Source organism: Silurus aristotelis, assembly GCF_946808225.1.
Source record: "Silurus aristotelis genome assembly, chromosome: 17".
In the NCBI taxonomy this organism is placed as follows: Eukaryota; Metazoa; Chordata; class Actinopteri; order Siluriformes; family Siluridae; genus Silurus; species Silurus aristotelis.
The window spans coordinates 16,516,802-16,538,570 of record NC_139590.1 but is presented as its reverse complement, the minus strand read 5'-3'; the positions used below and the strand labels follow the sequence as shown (position 1 = coordinate 16,538,570).

Genomic DNA, 21,769 nt, shown 5'->3' with positions numbered 1-21,769 from the left:
GTTCCTCCAGAACCCTGGTGCTACATGAAACAACATAAAGCTACATAACAGAAAACATAGAGCTGAGGACTAGTAAGTGTCCTCGCCACATAAAGTGCATCGTGTGCAACCTGGTGCAAACAGTGCAAGACAACACAAGACAGTGCAAGACAACACAAGACAGTGTAGGTCAAATACACAAAACACAAAATAGCACTGCCAGTAATCCTAGTTATATTACATTGTGCAGTGTGTAAGAGAGAATTGCGTATAGCAGTGTACCTTGTTATTTACCAAAATGTAAACAAAAGGGTTTGTGCAAAAAAGCAATAGCGGCAGTCAAAAGATGTGCAAAAACAGCATGTAAACATTTTGTAGTAATGAAGTGATATGAAATGTGTTTTCTTCAGCAATCCTGTAGAAACGGTGGGATACATTTACTGACCTGCAAAGACCTCACACCCATTAAACATTTGTTAGATTATTTTGAATATTTGGTTAGAATATATATATACAGTATATTTTTCACACAACTCTGGTAGAGTGGACAAAATTTGCCAGAAACAATTTCATAATTTCATGGTTGACATTAATAAGGGGCCAAACCATTTATTAGAAAAGTAATAATCTAAATGCCTGTATATTGGTGTGACGAGTTTATATCACGTGTTATATGTGTAAGTTGAGTAACCTGGTGGAGGTATCTCCTCAGGTCCAGAGTTGTACCCAAATGTAAATAAATGTACAAACCCATATAATTTAAGTATGTTTGCTATTTGACAGATAAAAGCCAATATTGCATGAACCTTGCATGTCTCGCATGCTTACTGTTTCGATAAATTTAGAAAATTATTTTTCACATGGTGGTATAAATTCATATGTGCAAATACACACTTGCCTCATTTCAATGCGCTATGTGTTTTTTTTCTTTCTTTTTGTGTTAAAGTAACACAGGAAAAACTGTTAATGATAGGGTTACATTTTTATGCAGGTTTTATACAAAACTAGGCTATTTTAAATATGCTCTGCATCCACCAATGTATTTGTTTTCATCTCACAAATATTCTAATAAATTGCCAAAAAAAAGTAAAAGTATCTATGTAGGTATATGGACACACATCATAGTCACTTACACACGTATGGTGTTTAATAAATTAGGTGAGGAAAACTTGGCTTTGGGACTTTTACTTCACTGCATAATTTTTAGAAGTTTGTAAAGCAGGTGATTTCGAAGTATTGTAATCTAAAATAGTAATTCATTATATAATGTTGAACTGATGTTTTGAAGATAGTTTGGATAATTGTTAACATTGACTAGCTTGTTTGCCGGTAAGATCAAGCAAATAACTTTAGTCGTTTCTGGGACTCAGGAAGGGCGTGAGCGAATAGGAGGTGCTCTGTGTTAGATTGGGGAAAGGATGAGCAACTCATTCTTTTGCATGAGTAGGAAGTGAAGTTTCCTTTTCTTCCTGGTGCAACATGGGTCTAAATACAAACCATGTGTACTCACGCCTCACTGGCTGGCACTTCACTGCTGTGGCTGTGGCTTTTGCCCACTTCCAGCAGCTTTGGGGGGATCCATTTCATTGCTGTTTGCTTAAATTGTTCACAAAACCTCAGGTCTGACGCATTGGGGGCCACTGACTTAAATGGCTGTGTATTTCCTGTGTCCGGTCTCCAAGTGTGACAGGTATCCTCGAAGGGCCTTCAGATAGGGTTATAGTGTTGGCTTATGTGATTAGGGAAGTACAGTAGCCAAACTCCAGGGTCAAAGATTATTTCCTGCTCTGAATTGCAAGCGGTCTCAAGTTAGCTCCTGTGTCCCAGCTGGTTTAAAGCAGTGTTGCTTTATCTTTTTCTTTACTTTCCCTTTATCCTCTTTAGTTATTTTGCATTCCCCCTTATTTAAAATTAGACATCAACCAATAAATTTTTAACAGGAATGAGATAAATATTTATAGTAGTTTTTTGTTTATTCTTGTTGTTGTTTTTCTTGATTTAATTAACACATGAAACGTCACAGTGACGAAAATCCCTATTATAATGTTATTCAGGGTTTTTTTTTATTGTTTTTTTTGGGGGGGGGGTATTTCTGTACAAAGATCAATGTTCTCTTTTCAGTATGGTGGTAATTAAGCACTAACCAATTAAATAACTTTGGGATTTTTGCATGACCTCATTTCACATTCCCATTAGAAGTGTTTCCGGTGTAACTGGTGTCCCTTCTCACTTTCGTTTTTTTGTCTTATATTCAAATCTAAATTAATATTCCTGATAAATAATTGTTTTGGCATACCTGTTAATAATGTCACTAACACTACTGCAGTACCTTTTTTGAATGAGGAAGTGTAGTTTCTATGGCAGACACAGACAAGATACATTTTTATTATTTGTAAATTTCTAAATTTTTACATTTTGTTAAATTGTTTTACTTATGACAAGTAACATATAGATCATTGGGAATTAGCTACAGCTAGATGCCATACATTACAATTGCATTTTGTTGAACAATGTTTAGTTACAATGACCATGTTACATTAATGTCTTAATCCATACATGTTTACACCCTATTCCAAATACATGACATTAGACCTGACTGGAAAATGTTTGGGCTTTTGAATTTCAAGGGAGGAAAATGTCAATGCTGCAGCCTACACTAACACTTTGTGGTAAAAGTTTTGGAAAGGTCCACATATCATATATGGGTGTCCACATACCTTTGGCAATACAGTATTTAATGAACCAACTATGTGCAAAGTGCCAGTAAAATAGAAATGGAAGCTGACAGGGACATGTCAGACATCACTGTGACAACTAAAATCTGTACCCATTTCCTCCACTTCTTTTATATAGTTTCTTGATTGGCCTTGTTAGCATTTTTGTGTCAAATTTTTCTATATTTTGTTTAGCAATCCAGCAATGAATGTCCAGCAGTCATTAACCATGATTCATCTCAACAATAATTATTTTATCAAAAATTCATGAACAAAATATATAAAAATGTACAAGTACAAAATACATGGAAAAGCACGTAAATGTAAAAAGAAAAAATCTATATTCTAAATATTCTAAATAACTATATTTAATTATATAATTAATTATATTTGAATTCTTTTTTTATGTCTTCATACCTTACAGCATACCCTTAAAAAAATAATGCAGTAAAACAAGCATACCGCAATACACTGGGTCAGGGAGTAAACATGCAAACTGCACCTTTTCTGTACTCTAGTGGGGCACAGAGGTTGTAGTTTATAGTCGGTGCATAATTGCAGTTAGCTGCAATAAATGCGGTCCTAATGGATCCATAGTATATCTTGGTAACACTGGGCACAGAGCTGTAGCATTTACCTACAACTCCCTGAAATTATATTAGGATAATCCTTGAGAGAACAGGATTTAAAAAGGAACCCATCTTAATCTAGGTTATGAACTGTTCACTGATGGACACTTGAATGCAAAACTGTTCATGGCAGTTGTAACCCTAAACCAGTGTAGCAAACTATTTACATGAATTCAAACATATAAGCATAATAGCAGAATTACAACAGTTTAAATATGCAGGCGGGAGAGGTTTAAAGGCTGGTGCTTTGTGAAAAAGGAAACAAGCAGCTTGGCAGCTCTGGCATAGAAATCAGTCAGGTTGGGAGGTATTTGGAAATGTGGAGGTTTCATGAGCAGTGAACCCTCTGGAGAATTTAAAAAGGTCAAATCTCTCTAGAACAGTTCCATTAATGGTGATAGGTTTGTGGTATACACCAAGCATCCTGAGGTCAATGATCAGTTCCCTAGTTTTGTTGACGTTGAGGCAAAGTTTTGTTCTCAGTGCACCGTCCGCAAGTTGAACTACTTCCTCCCTGTAGGTAATAACCTTTGTGATTTTTTTTCTAGTATTTTATGTATTGCCCAAAAAATGGCTCAATATTTAATGTGCTAGGTGGTTTTGGATACACTCTTCGGACCAATTTACCCTAGATCTGATCTGACACTCTAGAAGCTTTTACATTTCTATTTAAAAAGTCATTAACCCTCTCTGCTCCAGGGGCGCTGCATCATGACTGACCACATGCTCTGACCTCAGGTTGCTAACAAGTGTGTGAATGTGTGTGGAAAGAATTTACCTGTGCTGTAAGGTGTATGTGTCAAGTGAAAAACTCTTTCTTTCTCTTTCTCTATCTATTAAGGAAGTACACCCTATTGATTATATAGAGAGCCTTTATAGCTCTGACCCTGTTTTGAATGACTGACACTGTTTCAGGAGCACACTTCAAGAGGGAACACCCTTTCTATTCTCTGTTTCTGCTTTCAAACACCTTTAGTGAAAAAAAAGTCATATTTTGTTTGCCTCTCAAGTCCCATCCACACACCTGTGGGTTATCGCTGCAGGCATGTGTGGGTGTGTGGGGATGTTATGATTGCTGCTGCCTAATCAAGACGTGTTGACTAAATGGGGTGGGATTAGACTCAAAGACAAGGCATCTTTTCATCTCAGCTTGTGCAGAGAAAGACTGCCGTTTGTGTGGGGGTGGCAGGGTGGTGGTAGCTGGCATGTCTGTGCACTTTGTTAGATTATACCTTTATTTCAGCCTGTCTGTTGATCCATTCCAACAGCACACCTTTACAAGACAGTCATGCATTTTTCCCATAATGCTCATACTGTCATTGATAGGTTGAGCTATGACTATACATGGATTGCATTATATTTTGTAGAAGGAAAAAGAATAAAACACAAATAGAAATAATTGCAGTTAGACAGTCTAAGCTATTGTGTGACTGCACCTTAGGCTGTGTTTGGGAATGCTGTCCCCCGGAGGCCTGCACATGAGGCTTTCCGACCTTGCACTTGCGGTACCCAAAAATCCCCATGCCTTGTCAAGCTGGCTCATGAGCATGCCATAAATGTGTCTGTGTGGGCGTGTGTTAGTGTATATGTGCACGGACCTGTCGGGTGTATATTGTTGTACGCCGATGAAGCACGGAGCCAGTGTCAGAAGCCATGTGGCTGTGCCTGATCTGATGTTTCCCAGATTCCCTCTGTGCCTGCACATTCAGTCGATGAAACAAAGTTATCAGCTATGACCAAAATGTTGAGGGGCTAAATCACAGGAACGCTTGGCCTCACACAGAGAATGACAGCAAGTGAGCTGCCTGTATGAATAACATGCTGTGACTAAGATGCAATGACCTCCATTAGTGTTTATTTATTATTTAACAAATCTGCTTACTCCATCTTTCTTTGATCCCTGACCTTAATGAATAAAGATTAAGTCAATTATTCACTAATTATTAATGTATATGAATGTTTGATTTTTACTAGAAAGCTCACTAAGCATATGAAAGCTACATGTGACAAAGCAACGTCACAATCCTTTTCAAAAAGTGCCACTGTCTGCCAGAAAAACATCAATGCATGACAGTAGGTGTGCATTCATGCCATGAATCTCCTGTTGTATGACATCTCCAAGGAGTTCTATTGGTTTCAGATCTTGTGACTGGGAAGGCCGTTGAGGAGAACAGAACTTACTTTCATGAATTAAGTAACATACGAGTCACCACGCATGTGCGGTCAAACTCGAGCGAGCTACTACATAACTCCAGCGAGCTAAGTGTCTTCACTGGGATGGCCTTTTTCACAAACGAAGATTAAGTCCAAATACTGTTCCACATTGTCTGACGATCAATTTGGAAGTCTGCTTGAGGCTGGCTACCAGCAGCTACTGTCTGCACTGTGCAACCCTGGCTGACTCCATTCAGTGTAAGGTAGTGACCATAAATGTACTGAATTGTATTGTGCCATAAGGGTATCGAAATCGCACCACTGCCTGGTAATCATTAATGCTAGCAATATGGATTTATTACCATTTTATGTGCAGCTTCAAGAATTTCTCTTGATAGGTGAAAATCCAGATAATTCCACATGTCGAGTTAGGGAATGAATAGAAGAAATGAAAACATTTGTTAAAGTACAGTATGCTGAAATAAGTGGAACAGTGAAGTAGAACATATCTTTAGAATATTTATAATAAATGTAAAACACACACACACACACACACACACACACACACTTATAAACATCTGTATTACCCAAATGGAGTCTAACAAATGTAAACAATTTGATAGAATTTTTAACATTTATTTAATTTCATTTAGTCAATTTAAATTGTGCCATCCTAATTTAATCAATTACTCAATATAATACTAATTGTATGGCGTTAATTTGATTGATTCTACTTTATATTTTATATTTTATTTGTATAAAATATTATTTAAAACTGGTCTGAAAGTGTAAACTGTTGATGTTCAGTGCAAGTACACCTCTATAAGAAGATCTGTAAATTGTGGCAATTTACAGATGTACTTGGCCAGCAATAATACTCAAATATGTTGTGGCATTCAATCAAGGATTGGATAAATAGGCTAAAAACATTTCCCACACCATTATACCCTTTTCACCTCAAACCAGCTTGTCCCAGCAATCATTCCATGGTCAAAATCACTCAGCTTCTGCCATGTATCTGTACATTTTTTTTGTCATAGCACTACTGCCACACAATTGGCTTATTAGATTATATAATATCAGGAATCAGTATGTATAGTGTGTAAATGACTACTAGTAGATATTGCAGTTTGCATTGCAAAATTAATCTGTTCAATATTTGTCTCAGTGCACTGAGCTGTTAATATTTGTCCCTGTGGAGCATTCATGACCATAGCCTGATCCCACCTCACTTTACAGACCTGTGTTGCAAGAACATCTGCTTGAGTGGGTGGCTTTGAGCTCGAGGGACACTTTAGGGAAGTTTTCTTCTAGATGATAGCAGGTGGGGGACAATTTGCCCACACCACATCAAAGAAAGAGCCTTCTCTTTAAAGAACAGGACGCAGTGGGACAGAACAGTGCAAAGTGAAACAAAATGTTCAAATAGTTGTATTGTTTTAAACAGGAAAGTGATTCTGACTCTGTTCTTGTTTATTCTAAAGTGGTATTGATGCTTCTCTTATCACTACTTCAAATAGAAAATAAAAAAATAATGTTTACAATATCATAAAAACTATCCCCTTTCTGACTAATTAAAATCGCAAATTCAAGGGTGAAATGGTGTACTCAAAGTAGCATAAACAGCTGAGATACTGAACCAAAATGCAATAATAGGGCCACATCAGCTCTACAACACTGACAGAAAAGAAACTAAAGTGTTTTTAAATCATTACCTATAAAAGGCTTGTGTTTCTAGTGATTCAGTGTGCTTCCTTTTTAAGGGTGGACATTTGTTTTGCTCCGAATGTTACTTAAATACCCCATGTCATATTTTGTCCCCATTTGTTGTTATAATAAACTACAGTCTTCTGTGTTTCACTAGATTTTGAAGTGTGCTTGTGGAGATTTGTGCTTATTCATTAGTAAAGTCAGGTACTGATGTAGGGTAATAAGGCCTGGGGTACAATCGACATTCAAATGAATCTTAAAGGTGTTCAGTAGGGTTGAGGTTCAAAATTCTATAGCAGGCCAATCAAGATCTTCCACTCCACAGGGGCATTGTTATGCTGGAACAGGTTTGGAGCTCCTAGTTCAAATGAAGGGAAAAATCATGCTAACGTATCCATGAACGGCAAATGCAATTGTGTGTCTCAAAGTTTGGGGAAGCAACATTTCTAGGTGGAAAAGTTTTGTCTATACAGTGTACTTTTTTGCAAATTTACAGTATGTTGATCATGAGAATGACCTCTAAAAGATCAATTTAATAAACATTTGTTTTCAGGAATGATGAAGGAGTGAAATGTATGTGGACTCCTGCCCATCAGAGTTTTAAGACTGTAGCCATCTAGATATTACTTCCTGTTTAAGGTTAATCGTGGAAATTCATGATGGATCAAGACCAAACAAGACTTCTGCTGCAATAATAATAATAATAATAATAATAATAATAATAATAATAATAATAATACACATCTTGTATGTTATAGTTTTGCAGTATTACACCCTTTATTGTGACAGATGAAAGCACACACATGCACACACACAAGGACATATGTGTATGTCAATGCTTTTTAATGTAAGCAAAAGCATTTAAAAGTATGCAGTAATATTTTGTCTATAGATTAGAGTTGCTGAATTTTTATTCAACAAATTTGTATAGGCTACTTGTTATTGAGGTTTAATCATCCAATGCAAGTGATCACTCAGACATTCTGATAAAAATACTATGTCAATAATAAAAATGACATTAAATATAAAGTAATGGTGTTGTGATAAATAAATTATTATGTGTCACTAAATCATGGACCCCCCTGGCTATGTTTTAGAGATTCCTGACTGTATCTGAATCTCAATCTTCTGCTCTAGAGGACTTCATCAAAGTTAAAAAAAGGAAAAGAAGCTCATTATTCTGCACATAGTTGTAAAAAGGAAGAATAAAGTAGAGCTTATATTTGCTTTGTAAGTTTAATGGTTCATCCTTCAACCTTCTAACAACAATTCCTGAAGGTTAAGTTTGAAACACACACATACTTCCAGCAAGGCAGGAGTGCAGCAGATTTCTCAAAGATCAGCCTAGCTAAAACACAGGTCCATACATGTTGCGCAGTAAGAAGGGTGAATTAAAAGGTTTTGATTTATATATATTAAAGTTGTCTGTCATCACTGGCAAACAACAACCTAAGGAAGAAGATAATAGCAGAAAGGTATTTGCGGTTACCTGGGTGGGTGTTGGTACAAGAAAATAATTGCAGTAATGTTTGTATGAGTAGCTGGGCACAAGAAACTAAATATTCGACCCCTCTAGTTGATGTGTATGTGTGTGAAGTCTTGTGGACCGGGTGCTGGGGTAACTCTGTGCTGGATGTAATAATAGGCTGCTGCAGGTGAGGGCATGATTATGCATTTGCCTTAGGCATGTGTTCGCACACATTCGCACTTACACAAAACAATGAGCAATAAATCTGACATCTCCTGCACTGTTTAACCAATTACCGGAAGAACACAGGTATGAATGTGAGTGCCAGCACTAGTGAGAGGGCTTAGTGAAAACTTGCAGTGTAAATATACTGTACGCACCCTATTATTAACCCTTTGATCCCAACAATAAGGCCTTGCAACTTAAGTTGCAGGCAAAGCCAGTCATCACTGTACCAACTGAAATCAACTGTTTCAGTTAAACCGAACCTACTTGCATTCACCATGTACAGTAGGTCCAAAAAAATGAGTTTATAAAACATGTATGCAGTGTTCAGGTGTCTTGTACAGATTGCATTGATAAACACTGGTAACAAACACCGTGCATTAAACCATGGCCAAGATGTTCCACTATATTTTGGAGTGTGCTTTTGGAGATTTCTGAGCAGTGGCGTTAGTAAAGTCAGGTACTGATTGAGTGTGAGGAGGCCTGGGGTGCAGTCACCCATAGGTGTTCAGTAGGGTTGGGGTCAGAGCTTTGTAGCAGACCACTCAAGATCATACACACCAAATCACCATATCTTTATGGAGCTGGCTTTCTGCACAGGGACATTGTCATGCTGGGACAGGTTTGGATCTCCTAGTTCAAGTAAGATGAAAACCACATCCAATTGTGTGCCTTCAATCATATGGTAAAACTTTAAGCAAAAAGCACATATGGCTGAAAAAGTCAGGTGTCCCATTAGTTCTCTATGTAGTGTATTCCAGCCAAATGGATTATATATTTACATTTTAAACTTGTCTTCCTCCTGCAAAGCACATAAAAAATAATAATACAATTTAACAAAAAAAAAAAAAAAAAAAACTGCAGTAAGGTAGTCTGGCTAAATTCTCTGGTGTAAATCAGCATTTAAAAGTGGTATTGGTTTAGTTATATGCTTCATTTGTAGTGTAGTGATTTTTAATGATTTGCTTCAGCACAGTGAATTATAGATGACACTATTGTCAAGTGATCCTTTTGCCCATTCCATAGCATACCTGAAAATGGCACAACAATGTGAGCTATTGTCTTGGTCTCTGACTTGCATTTGTCTTCATGGAAGGAGAACTGGGCTTGCGGTGAACCGTCGCACACAATAAAGGTGTGAGAACAGGCAGTCCGAATCCCACCGTTGGCTGACCACACCAACCGCACTTACGTGCTCGCTTCCCCATTGCATTTCGTCTTCCACAGTTCCCACTGCTCTTTTCCTTTTCAGTTTTCTTACTAGCACACAGAAGAGCCATTGTTGTATTGTATCTATTCCTTGCAGGTATTAGCCTTCTGAAACCCCACTGCTGTTAGCAGCTAACAACTTAAAGCTGCAGTCACACTAGATATTGTAAAGTCTCCTTAGAACCTTGTGAGAAAGGTGGGCCCTAGAAGATAAGCACTGAGAAAATACACCATTCTTGTATATTTTGCTATGTATTTGCGACTTTGTATAAGATTAATACAATAAAACTTAACATATACTTTGGCTTACCTTGGCTGACCACAGTAAGAGTCTGGCTTGCAAATTGGAATGAGTAGCTTGTGTTTCAGAATTTAGTATATTTATTTTTATGCAAACCATACATACCAAATTAAATATATAAACATGTGCTAGTAATTTGTCAGCCCAAAACAGTATACATACATTATATTAGCATGATAGCTAACTTTTTATAAGAATAAATAGTAACAGAAGTAGAGATTAATACAGCTTTTTAACTGACTGTGTACTATGCTTCCACAGTATATAAAAAAAATTATTTACATTTACATCCAGGATTATTACAATGAATAGCATTAAGAAATTGTCTTAACAACAAACCACTGTATAAAAACAAATATCTTGTTTACTTTTTTGCAGTGAAATACTTGTGGGGGGAAAAGATAAAGTAAAAGGGGGATTCCCTTATATAGACTTCTTGTACACAAAGTCAAAATCATGATTATAATTCAAATGTTTGATTTAAAATTTAGCGCATGACTAAGTTGACAAATGTTTTTTACTTTCCATAAACTGTTTGAAGCTCATTAGATTAAATAAAAAAATTATAATTAACACTTCTTTCTGTTAAAAGCTGTAAAAGAAAACAGAATATATGTTATTATTATTGGTGAACACTTATTCGCTTATCAGAGAAACTTGGAGCAAAGTTATTTGTAAAAATATAGTTATGCAAAAGTTCACTTGAATTGTTTAACAGACAAAAGAGCTAGTCTGACTGGAACCTTACAGACAAGTGAACACAAAGACAGCAAAAGCTAATCCTGTGAATCATGTCCATGGCGTCCTGCTATGTAACCACTTTGACAAACAGACATTGTGTCTCACTGATGCTACTCTTTTCCCCTGCTAGCAGCTTGTCCCCCAGTGGCAGGCCAGATATGGTTGTCATTTCTCTGGATAAAGGGTTAGCTTTCTTTCGTCCCACAGTTCTGAATAGTAAGTAGGCAGAGGGGAGTGTGTTCAAAGAGTTGAAAGTAAGAGGAGTGTGCAGGATTTGAGGGACAGATGGTAGTACATTACTAGATGTTTGAAAGCCAGCTGTTTTATACCCCCTCGCCTTTTTTGGCATCTTTATCCAATTGTTTTGGCTCCACTGCCTAGGGGGAGGTTCTAAGTCTGTTTTTAGCTCTATTTTCTCCTAGGAAAATATAAATATAATATAATGGTTCTAACTATTTGGTAAGGGTGCTCTGGTTGATCGGTCACTGACCATAATTGGACAATAAGTTTGCTTTTTGTAATTCTACAAGGTGTGTGAAAAAGGCAATACATTAGCAATCTGCAACGTGTGCACCAAAAAAAATTTCTCCCAAAACATTTAAACACCAACAACCTTGTCAGATATAAGTTTAGTCACGTAAAGGAATATGAGCAGTTTTTAAAGTTGGCTAGGAGAGCGCTAAGAGAGAGCTGGAACAAAACAGGTCCACACAAGCGTCACTCACTCAGCTGTCGGTAACGGAGATGTTTTAAAGACTGCAACTTCAATGCAAGGACAGTAACTAGCATAAAGACATATAGACAAAATAATGGAATTCATATGCTTCGATCACAATGTGGAAGACAAAGTATTCCGGCAACTCGCGTCCTACTTGGGTTCACATTACACTCTCTTCTCTTTATTTTAATGCTTAAACTACATTTATTAAACTATATTTAACAACAATAATGCTATGTGCTAAATAGAAGTTTTCAAGTAGACCATGTAATCGGTGATCAGCATCGATCGGTTGTGATCAGGGAATCGGTCTCAGAAATCCTTATCTACCTAATCCTTATCTACCTGATCAACACATAGATTGTGGCTCTTGGTTGATTTGACTTAGCAAAAAACCTGCTTATTAAAATGAAAATTTGAATGAAGTAAAAGGTTTATGTATTGTGAGGAGCATGATAGTCAGCAAACTTTTTTGTCCTTGCTAAAATTTATGTTTATATTTACAGGGCAATAGTACTTAAATTAAACCAATTTATTTTCAGTCTCTGACCAGGGCTTAAGATGAACTTTTGATGATGGCTTCGAACTTGTCCTGGAGAGGATTTTTTTTTTTTTATTCCAATGCAAACTCAGCTATTCTTCATACAAAATCCCACCTAGTTTTTAATCACAGGTTATATAAAATATCCTGGCCGCACAATCTTCAGGCTAATGCCAGTGATAACAAACATACTAGACAAGCTGGCAAGTACACATATGTTGATGTTAACTTTATAGCTAGACAACAGGAGAATGGCTGTTTTTTTTTTATCTTGTTGCTGTTAATTTAATTATCAGAGGTGCTGACAGCTCTCCATGTTTCCCTGTATTGGCTATTTCAAAAGACCATGTTAAGATTCAATATCGTCACAAGACCCGGCAGCGAAGCAGGTTAGACTTCTTACAGTAGGGATACGCTTGAATAAAGATTCTTCACTGATACTAGAATTCAGGGATAAACCAGTTAAAATGTTTCTTTTTGTTCCATTACATGTTGTTTCATTATTATTTTCATTTTGCCATTTACTTAACATTTAGATATTACATACATGTTAGAGTTTAGGTTGCACAATGTAATTATACAGTTAATTGTACCCCAATCTCAAATGTAATCATGACTAACTATAACTAGCAGACTGAGAGCATTTTTATTCAGAGGAAGGTCGGTAATGAAAGACAGCTTAGTTTTGGGTGTTTCTGCCCAATCTGGCATTCCTAAATACATTTTCTGGACCACGAAAGAAACAGCATGTTGTTATCTAGTATTCTCATTACAAATTCAATTATTTAAGTTTTGATGCAGCATTGTGTTTGTTTTATCATGAATATAGTATGTTAAAGGGCAGATTGTGGTCTTCATGTTTGCTTAGCTGTCCTGTGCTTTTGAGGCAACAGTTTTGCCTCAGATTATGTGCTAGCCTTCATATTTCCAGGTGGGAGACTCAGTTAATGAACAGAAGTTGGCCAGGAATAGGAGTAGACAAAAAAAACGATACATGAAAATACGTTTACAGCTGTATCTTTTTTTCATGAGGATGTGTTACAGTGTTTTCCTAAGAAATAACTCTGAAGGTGTTTAGTTGTATTTTTCTGCAAAGAAACAATTGAACCAGAGTGAAATAAATACATTGTTACTGATTTACACAGAGCTGCAGAATTTGGGACAGATTATTTACAGTAGCTTGCTTCTATTTCCAGTTAATATTTCACCAAAATTGTTTTTGGGGATGTTTCACGCCTCAATCTGAAAAGAAACCGGGTAGTAAATATGCATCCTGATTTGATTATACAATGCATGCTCTGATAAATCAAACATTCACATGCCCTGGTAACATGGTGGTCCAATCCCCTTCTGAAAGCGAGATTGGCAGGGGCAGTTGGGAACGGGAAGGTGCGGTCTTGAGTGGGTGTTCCAGCCTGTGGTTCCTCTAGAGTTGTGGTGTCACTGGGGGCTCAGACAACTAATGCTTCCACCCACCAAACCACTGACTGACAGTACTCTTTCATTCTCTTTGAGTTTTAGTGACTAACAAACTAATGGACACTAGCACCACATAACTCAGTTTATTTGTATAGTGCTTTTGACAGTGTGCAGCTTGTGACCTGCACAACAAATGCTGGGCAAACTTTCAGATTAAGTTAACAAATCTAGGCACAAAAGAAAAAATATTAAAATGTTCCTTGATACAGGTGGTTCTGTGGAAGGCCATCATGCTATCAAGCAACCCCAGTGGTCACCCAAAATATCAAAATAATATATATAATATCTTGATTACTTCTTTGGAATTATACAGGAAATAACAAAAAATATTTCCTCTTTTTTCCTCTTTTATTGAAGCAAGGCAGCAATAAAACATAAATAGGGACAATATATATAAAAGAAACAGTAAAGGTAAATTTTAAAAACTTACCTATCTAATAAAGCATACTTAATTTGTGTTATTTGATCACGGTCATGTGATATTATTCAAAATAACTAAATTGTGAAACTTTGTGTATAACCTTAGCTGGAATACAGAATACAACACAGACATAAATATGTTGAATGTCATTGACCATGTTAAATTATAAATGTATGAACATTGTTTTTTCTGTAACTAACTTCAATGCAGGAAATGCAATGGCTTAATATTTGAAATCAAAATGATCTAATGAAAGTGGCCTATCTAATAGAACTGCCACTGCCTGGTGTTACCGTTTAAAAACAGCATGTGGCAGATTTTTTTGTGGTAAAAAACTGTTCCATTACCATTAGCCTATTTTGCACGCCTATAAGGTTTTTCTTACAGTGGCTGCAGGATGAATTTCACAACGGAAATGAAACAGAGCTCAATCTACAACTTTCCAGTAGTTTTTGAGGAAGCACAAAACAATCTTTGATTTGTTCTCAGATTAACACTTATCATTCTCTAACAATGGTAATGTATGATTCATGAGTGCTGTGTAGGCTGTAGGCCCATTTGATTACATTGTAAACTAGAGTTTTTTGTATTAAAGCTCCAGCATCACCTTTCCTTAGCATACTTTGTGGTTTACCTTTTTTTTTTTTTTTTTTTTTTTATTATATAACAAAACTAAAAAAAATAATATTTTCATCATGTGATTTTCTGGTACTAGAGCTGTGGCCTGCCAGAGTCTCAAGAGTTGAGGCGTGGGAAGTTTGTGAACCCCCTGACCCCTCCTATTAATGTGGCAAATTAACAGAGTACGGGTGATAAAAGAATCTCTGGCTGCTTTGTCTTTTCTCTAAAGGTCTTTGGAAGATAATAGATGCTGCCCTGTTTGTTCTTGCAGCTTGTTAGCATTGGAGCTTCCAAAACCCGGCCAGTCAAATAGATTATAAAATGTTGTTTTGGTGTCTTTATTACATAATTACATTTTAATGGTCATGTTATTATAGGCACAGACTGAGCTAATGATGTAATTTCAGTATACACACATGTAGTGAATAGGCATTTTTTTTACTAAGGTTTTTTTTTTTTGTGAAAAGCCGTGACGAATATGAGGCCCACTGATGCTCAGCTCACAAAATTTAAGAATGAAAAGAGAGGGCCTCCATTGCCAAGGCTGTTTAGCGAAGGCCTCATCAAAACACATACAAATCACATTGATTTCTCTTTATAGGAATCCAGCAAGGAACAAGGAAACATGGACTGATGTCTCTCTTTCTCTCTCTCTCTCTCTCTCTCTCTCTCTCTCTCTCTCTCTCTCTCTCTCTCTCTCTCTTTCTTTTTTTCTTTCTTACTCTGTGACTCACATTATTGGTTAGAGCTTCTGTTTCTCTTTGCCAGTTGCTCCTTACTGCTCCCACAACTCCAGCATAGCATTACATTTGTAGTCCACTGTTCTGAACTAAAAAAACAACAACAAGCTAGTAACATTTCAGGAAACAATTGAGTACTGCCCAGCCAACTACTTTCTTCACATTCACATTTAACTACATTTTCCATCAGTCACTAATGGACTTGATGATTGAAGAGGGTGAGCCATTGGTATGACCTTGCTTTTGTTACTGAACCATTTGTTTCATTCAGTGGCAGGCCATGCATTTGGTACCTGGGCCTTTAGTGAGAACTTACCCGACTTAATCCGAATATAATCACGTCGCAATTATAGAAACCATCGATACTATGCAAAAAAGCAATATAACAACGTGCAACATTACAGAGAGTAATTTTAGATATGGAGTGAAATTTATTTTTAACAAAGCAAGAAACCCAGTTAAGACAACTCCAAACCTCTACACTACAACTGCAACTGTGCCACCTACAATATCTGGAGCAGTTCAGAATCAATATTTGTCTAATAACATGACAAAAACATTAAAAGTGTAAATAAAATACAACCTTCTCACCAGAGATGCAGACTCATAACTTGCCCTGCTCCTCAGAGGCTGTAATCCAGTGGTACCGCTCGTATTCACTGGTCTGGAAGTGGCGAACAAACCCTTTCCCGGGCTGAGTCAAGCTAGTTAGTTTCATGGTTGGCCGACCTCTCCTCACGATGTCTAGCTTTTCTGGAAATTTTTTTTTTAATTATGGCCAAGAACAAAACAATTTCTTTTCCTCTGTAGGCATAAAAAGTCTAACAGGTGTATTCCTGTGTGCAGAGCTACACACGTGTTTTGCTAGTCAAACTTGGCTGTAACAGTTTCCCACTGACCAACCAATCAGAGGATGGAAAAATGCTGACTCTATTCTGGACCAGCTAGCTGGCCCTGGGAGGAGAATATGAAATCTGATTGGTTAAAGAAACAGACACGTTGCTAATATTCTCTAGGGCCAAAGAGCCAGCAGTATTAACTTTGCAGGCCCTGGACAGATTAGATTGACATGGCAGCACATAGAGGCTGAAATCTGATTGGACATAAAATCTAACATACACATACATGTACTGGAAGCAGTGCAGCCAAGAGAAACGCTACGAAATAAAGAGAATAAATTGTTGGGAATAAATTAATACAATTTCATGGAACAAATATTAGAATTTAGGTTGTAAATGTAGGTCAGTGCGTCTGATAGTGTTAAGGCCATTAACCGCCCGCCACTGGTTTCATTGAATCTGGTCATGTTAACATGATGAACTGACAGCATGAACTGTGAACTAAATATTCTTGTGAAACCTGCCACCATTACCTTTCGCATACATTTCACATAGCTTTAGTTCTGCAGTCTTGTCTGAGCCAACCTCAACTGTCAGGCAGTTATTACAGTCTGTTATCAATGTGCCCCCCCCCCCCCCCCCCCCAAACACACACACACACACACACACACACACACACACACACACACACACAAACACAACACCCCAACCTTAATAAATCTTTGGAAGGATCAAAAGAGCTTGGTGTCACTTAGCCATGTTCATCAATGCTTAAACAGATGGGTGTGATGTTTGATCAAAACCAAAATACAGTTACAGTAATAGCTCTTTATATATGTGACTTTAGCTACACTCTGGTAAAGGTACATAATACAAAATCCACCTTGGTCAAATAGTAAACCATAAATGTAATGTAAATGATAAAAGACTAGTATCAGACTTATTAACTGTAGATCAAAAGCATTATACATTTTTTTTCATCATATTTTACATACAGTATTATACCTATATTTTTAAAGTTATATTAGCAACCTCAGCTATGCCTCCTTATGCCATTTCCTTCTAAACTAAAAAAAAGGGGAAAGACAATTCCTGAGAATAGTTTATTTTTTTCAACCATACAGAATTCTGCCTTACTCTTTCCTGTAAAAGAATAAAGCTAAGCTGTCCAAAAGTGAAGTTCTTCTGATAGCTTCTTGAAAGGAACTCATGTTTTTCATTTTTCTGGCGTCAGCCGGTGTGCATGTTTGGGACTTTTGACAGACAGGAAGAATGCTGCTCGGAAGAGGGTTTTCTTGTTTTGTGTGGTTTAAGCCTATCAATCCTTTGTTGTGTCCCTAAGCAAACAGGTGAGCACTATGTCCTGTTTTTACTGTTTCACCACGTCACTGTTCAAACTTAAGAAGTGTAAATATTACACCGAAACTTTGGTGTGTTGAGCTGTTGGTGTCAGGCGGAAAATATTTTTAAAGCCCCAGCAGAGTGACAAAAGCAGACTTTTTACTAATTGTTTATTGAATTCATGGCATTGCTGATTATGTTTACAGTGGCTTTCTTGCCTATTATTAAAGACTGAGCACCATTTTATTTCTACTGAAACTGACCCTTTTTATTTAATTAAATAAATAGCCTAGCCCATCACACCAAAATTTCCAATGAACACAAAAAAATACATATGCCCCAAGCAAATCCAGGCAAGAACACTTGGCTCCAGAGCTAAAGACAGCTGATGCATTAAAGACCGGTGCCTTCAGTGCAAAAGATTCTGTGCGAACTGAGCACTGATGTTGTATCTTGTTAGAGTTGTGCTCCATCTCTGGCTTAGATAGTCCGGCTGCTAATCAGTTTCACTTGTAGAGCTGACCTTTTTAAAACTGGCCATGTTTTCTCCCAGTCCTCGTGTTCTGCAATCACCTGACACAAAAATGAGCACATCAGGAGGTGAGCCAAGTGCGGACTTTGTTTTAATAAGCACAACCCGGCTTTTCTGGGGAGAGTTTTAATAGAAAGGTGTTGACATGCAGTCCATGCTAGATCGCGTATATTTTAAGATGGCTGGAAGGAGCTGCTACATATATATATATATATATATATATATATATATATATATATATATATATATATATATATATATATATATATATACACACACACACACATAAACATACATACATATATATATATATATATATATATATATATATATATATATATATATATATATATATATATATATATATATATATATATACACACACACACATAAACATACATATATATATATATATATATATATATATATATATATATATATATATATATATATATATATATATATATATATGTATGTATGTAGCAGTTCCTTCCAGCCATTTTAAAATTAAACGTGATCTAGCATGGACTGTAAACATCTTTCTATTAAAACTCTCCCCAGAAAAGCCGGGTTGTGCTTATTAATATATACACCAAGGATGCCTCCTGTTTTCTTCTTTCTCATTTTTTACTTGCTTTTGATCGTCTCGGATATCGTTGGCATTTGGCAGCCATTGCACTGTACCACGGGTCATGGCAAGGCACCTATTTTCTCCCTGATTTTTTCATCCCTCTTTACTGCTTTATTCTTTTAGGTCACAAGCTTATCTCTGTTTGTGATTCTGCATGTATGGCCATGTTTAATCTTGGCTGCCTACTGTAAATTTTTTCTTAATTACCCAATGGCGCTTTGGCAAGTGCTTTAAAATTGCGATTTATCATGGCCAGGAATTTACCGGTCTACTGTGTCACTCCGATGTGGTTCGTTTGCACTGTAATTACACCTAATGCTTGTTAGAGCTTGTAAAGTTTGTGGCTGTGCAATGAGAGTCTGAAACAAGCCCCAGAAACATTATTTTGTGTCCTTTTTCTGGAATAGTGATGCTTAAATGTAGCTAAATGAGTTCTACTCTTTTTTTTGTGTGTGTTTTTCATTGTCTAGTTTGGACACAAAATGGTTTGAGACAAAATGTAATAGTCAGTTGTTAATGGGATACTATTAAAAACATACTTGCTTTGATGCAGATGCAGCTAAGCTGCTGTAAATCTACACATTGGTATCGGATAACACGGTTAGCACACCTGCAGAGTGGTTTGATTTGACCCTGCCGCCCCATGGCACTGTTCCAATACAGATAAAATGGCCTTTAGACGTAGCCTTGAGGCGAGAGGAAGTGTAGAAGGGAGTCATATGCATAGTTAAAAATAAAAAATAAAGATTGATATTGGAAAAGCAGTAAATCAAAATGTACTTTCATTCTGGTCAAATCAGCTAAAAAATTTAATGATTTATTTAATAAATTAATTAATATATTTGTGTGTTCTCATTACATGCCTACAGAGGGTTTACCGCTATAGATTTTTGCTGGCTTTCTTTGTCTTGCACTTTGGTTTTGTAATAAATAAGGCAACTTTTCCATATAAGAGCTAAAAGCAGGAACAATGCACAAGCAAACCTGATTTGTAGAATAATGCCATTTTGAACACTAAAGTAAAGTATCACCTAAAGCATACACACATGCTGCTTAAATGAAGAATTTGTTCCCATGCTAAGGTTCACAGCAGTGCACATTATGAATAAGCTGCTGCACAGAATGATTCACCTCTGAAACGTAAACTGCTGTTCAAGTGTATCAACATGTGCAAGTCTCTGATTCATGATGTGCTGTAGGGGTAAAAGTGTGGTCCTTGCTACAGAGGGAGCTCTCTCACTGTCTTCTTGCCATGTTTGTTCTCGACTGATTAATGCCTTAAAAATTTAATTTGACACTGTTGTTTGTCTGTCAATGATGAAACACTTTATCTCATTATTAAAAATAATAGTGGAGTCGTGTCATGCTTATGTAGTGTGATAGAAAGAAGAGATAAGGGAAAGTTCCCAGCACTTCCTGGCTTGTGTTTATATGTTCAGAATTGATGTGTATGTGTGTGTTGGTGTTTAACTGTGTATAGATGGATCATGCATGGTATTGTGCTAGGGGGTTTCTCTGATTTCATACTAAACCTGCCATCTTTATCTGTGGTTTGCACATAAACGCACACACACACACACACACACACACACACACACACACACACACACACACACACACACACACACACACACACACACATCTCTCCGAGCTAAGGGTGGAGAAATTCAGTCATCGGCGCCATCCCAGCATTCTCGCCGGGTGTCATCATTGACATCACCTGTGTTTATCAGTTTGTTTTAGTTACATTTACACACATGAAAGCATTTGTCAGAATATCAACCGTGTGTGTCCTTACATCAGACACAGGTGCTTACTCACTCACTCTCACACACACACACACACACACACACACACACACACACACACACACACACACACACACACACACACACACACACTCAAGCACACACCCTCTTACCACTTCTAACAGAAACAAATTCGTGCTCAGCGCTTTCTTTATAGACGTGCATCCCAATGCTTAAGTCTGTGTATTTTCCTGCTCGTTGTGGCAGCATTAAGGGAAACTGGCTCGGCTCAGCTGGGATTCGAATTTCCTAATAATATGACTCACTTCTGGATGGTGGCTGTAGCCAGAGCTAACTCCAAACTCTCTCCGGAGGTTTGATTACTGTATAGTTTTATGAGGTTAGTGTTTCGTCAGGAGTGACGTGGTCCATGCCACTGAGGTCACATGGGCAGAGGTTTGGGGGGGAGGGGATGGGGGATGTTGATTAGGGGTGAGTTTGGTTATGGGTAGCCCTCCATTCTCATTGCCAGTGCATGAGCTCAGGTCTTTATTTATGGAAAGGAATTCTAAAATAGCAGGCTGGCTTCCCACATGTGAAGTTCCACTCTTCACATCTGCTGTGTGTACTATCCTTATCACATTTTATTATAAAATACTTTTGCAACTGAACTGTTTATGAGAATGTCTTAGCACCAAGTTGTGATCTGTAGTTGGGAGTGCATTCAATAGTCATTGCTGCAAATAAATACAAAAATTAAGTGGGTGTGATCCAACTCCTCTTATAGTCCTTAACTTAACCCTAACCCCTATCCCAACCCACTAACTCCAAAACTTTACTCCAAAGATTTACACTTAACACCACATTTATCAAGCATAAAACCTGACAATAATCATTAAAGGAACATTTTTGTTTATATGTTTTACAATATTATATTAATGTATTTATTATGTAGCATGGATGCAATTAGCCAGTGTTCTGCACAAGACCAGCTTCTCATCTGGCATATATGTATGTCATGTCACACA

The 21,769-nt window shown here is 37.0% G+C and overlaps 1 long non-coding RNA gene across 3 annotated transcripts in view; it reads left to right on the top strand.

Moving 5' to 3' along the window:
* The window catches only part of LOC310739770, a 71,430-nt gene that overhangs the window by 27,067 nt on the left and 22,594 nt on the right, over positions 1 to 21,769 (top strand). Inside the window, exon 1 of one of the 3 annotated variants that reach the window (XR_014537470.1) lies at positions 21,020 to 21,141. The exons of the other annotated variants lie outside the window; for them this stretch is intronic. This is a non-coding gene — a long non-coding RNA (uncharacterized lncRNA). Of the gene's footprint in view, positions 1 to 21,019; positions 21,142 to 21,769 lie in introns of those variants that run through there. 3 annotated transcript variants of the gene reach the window in all.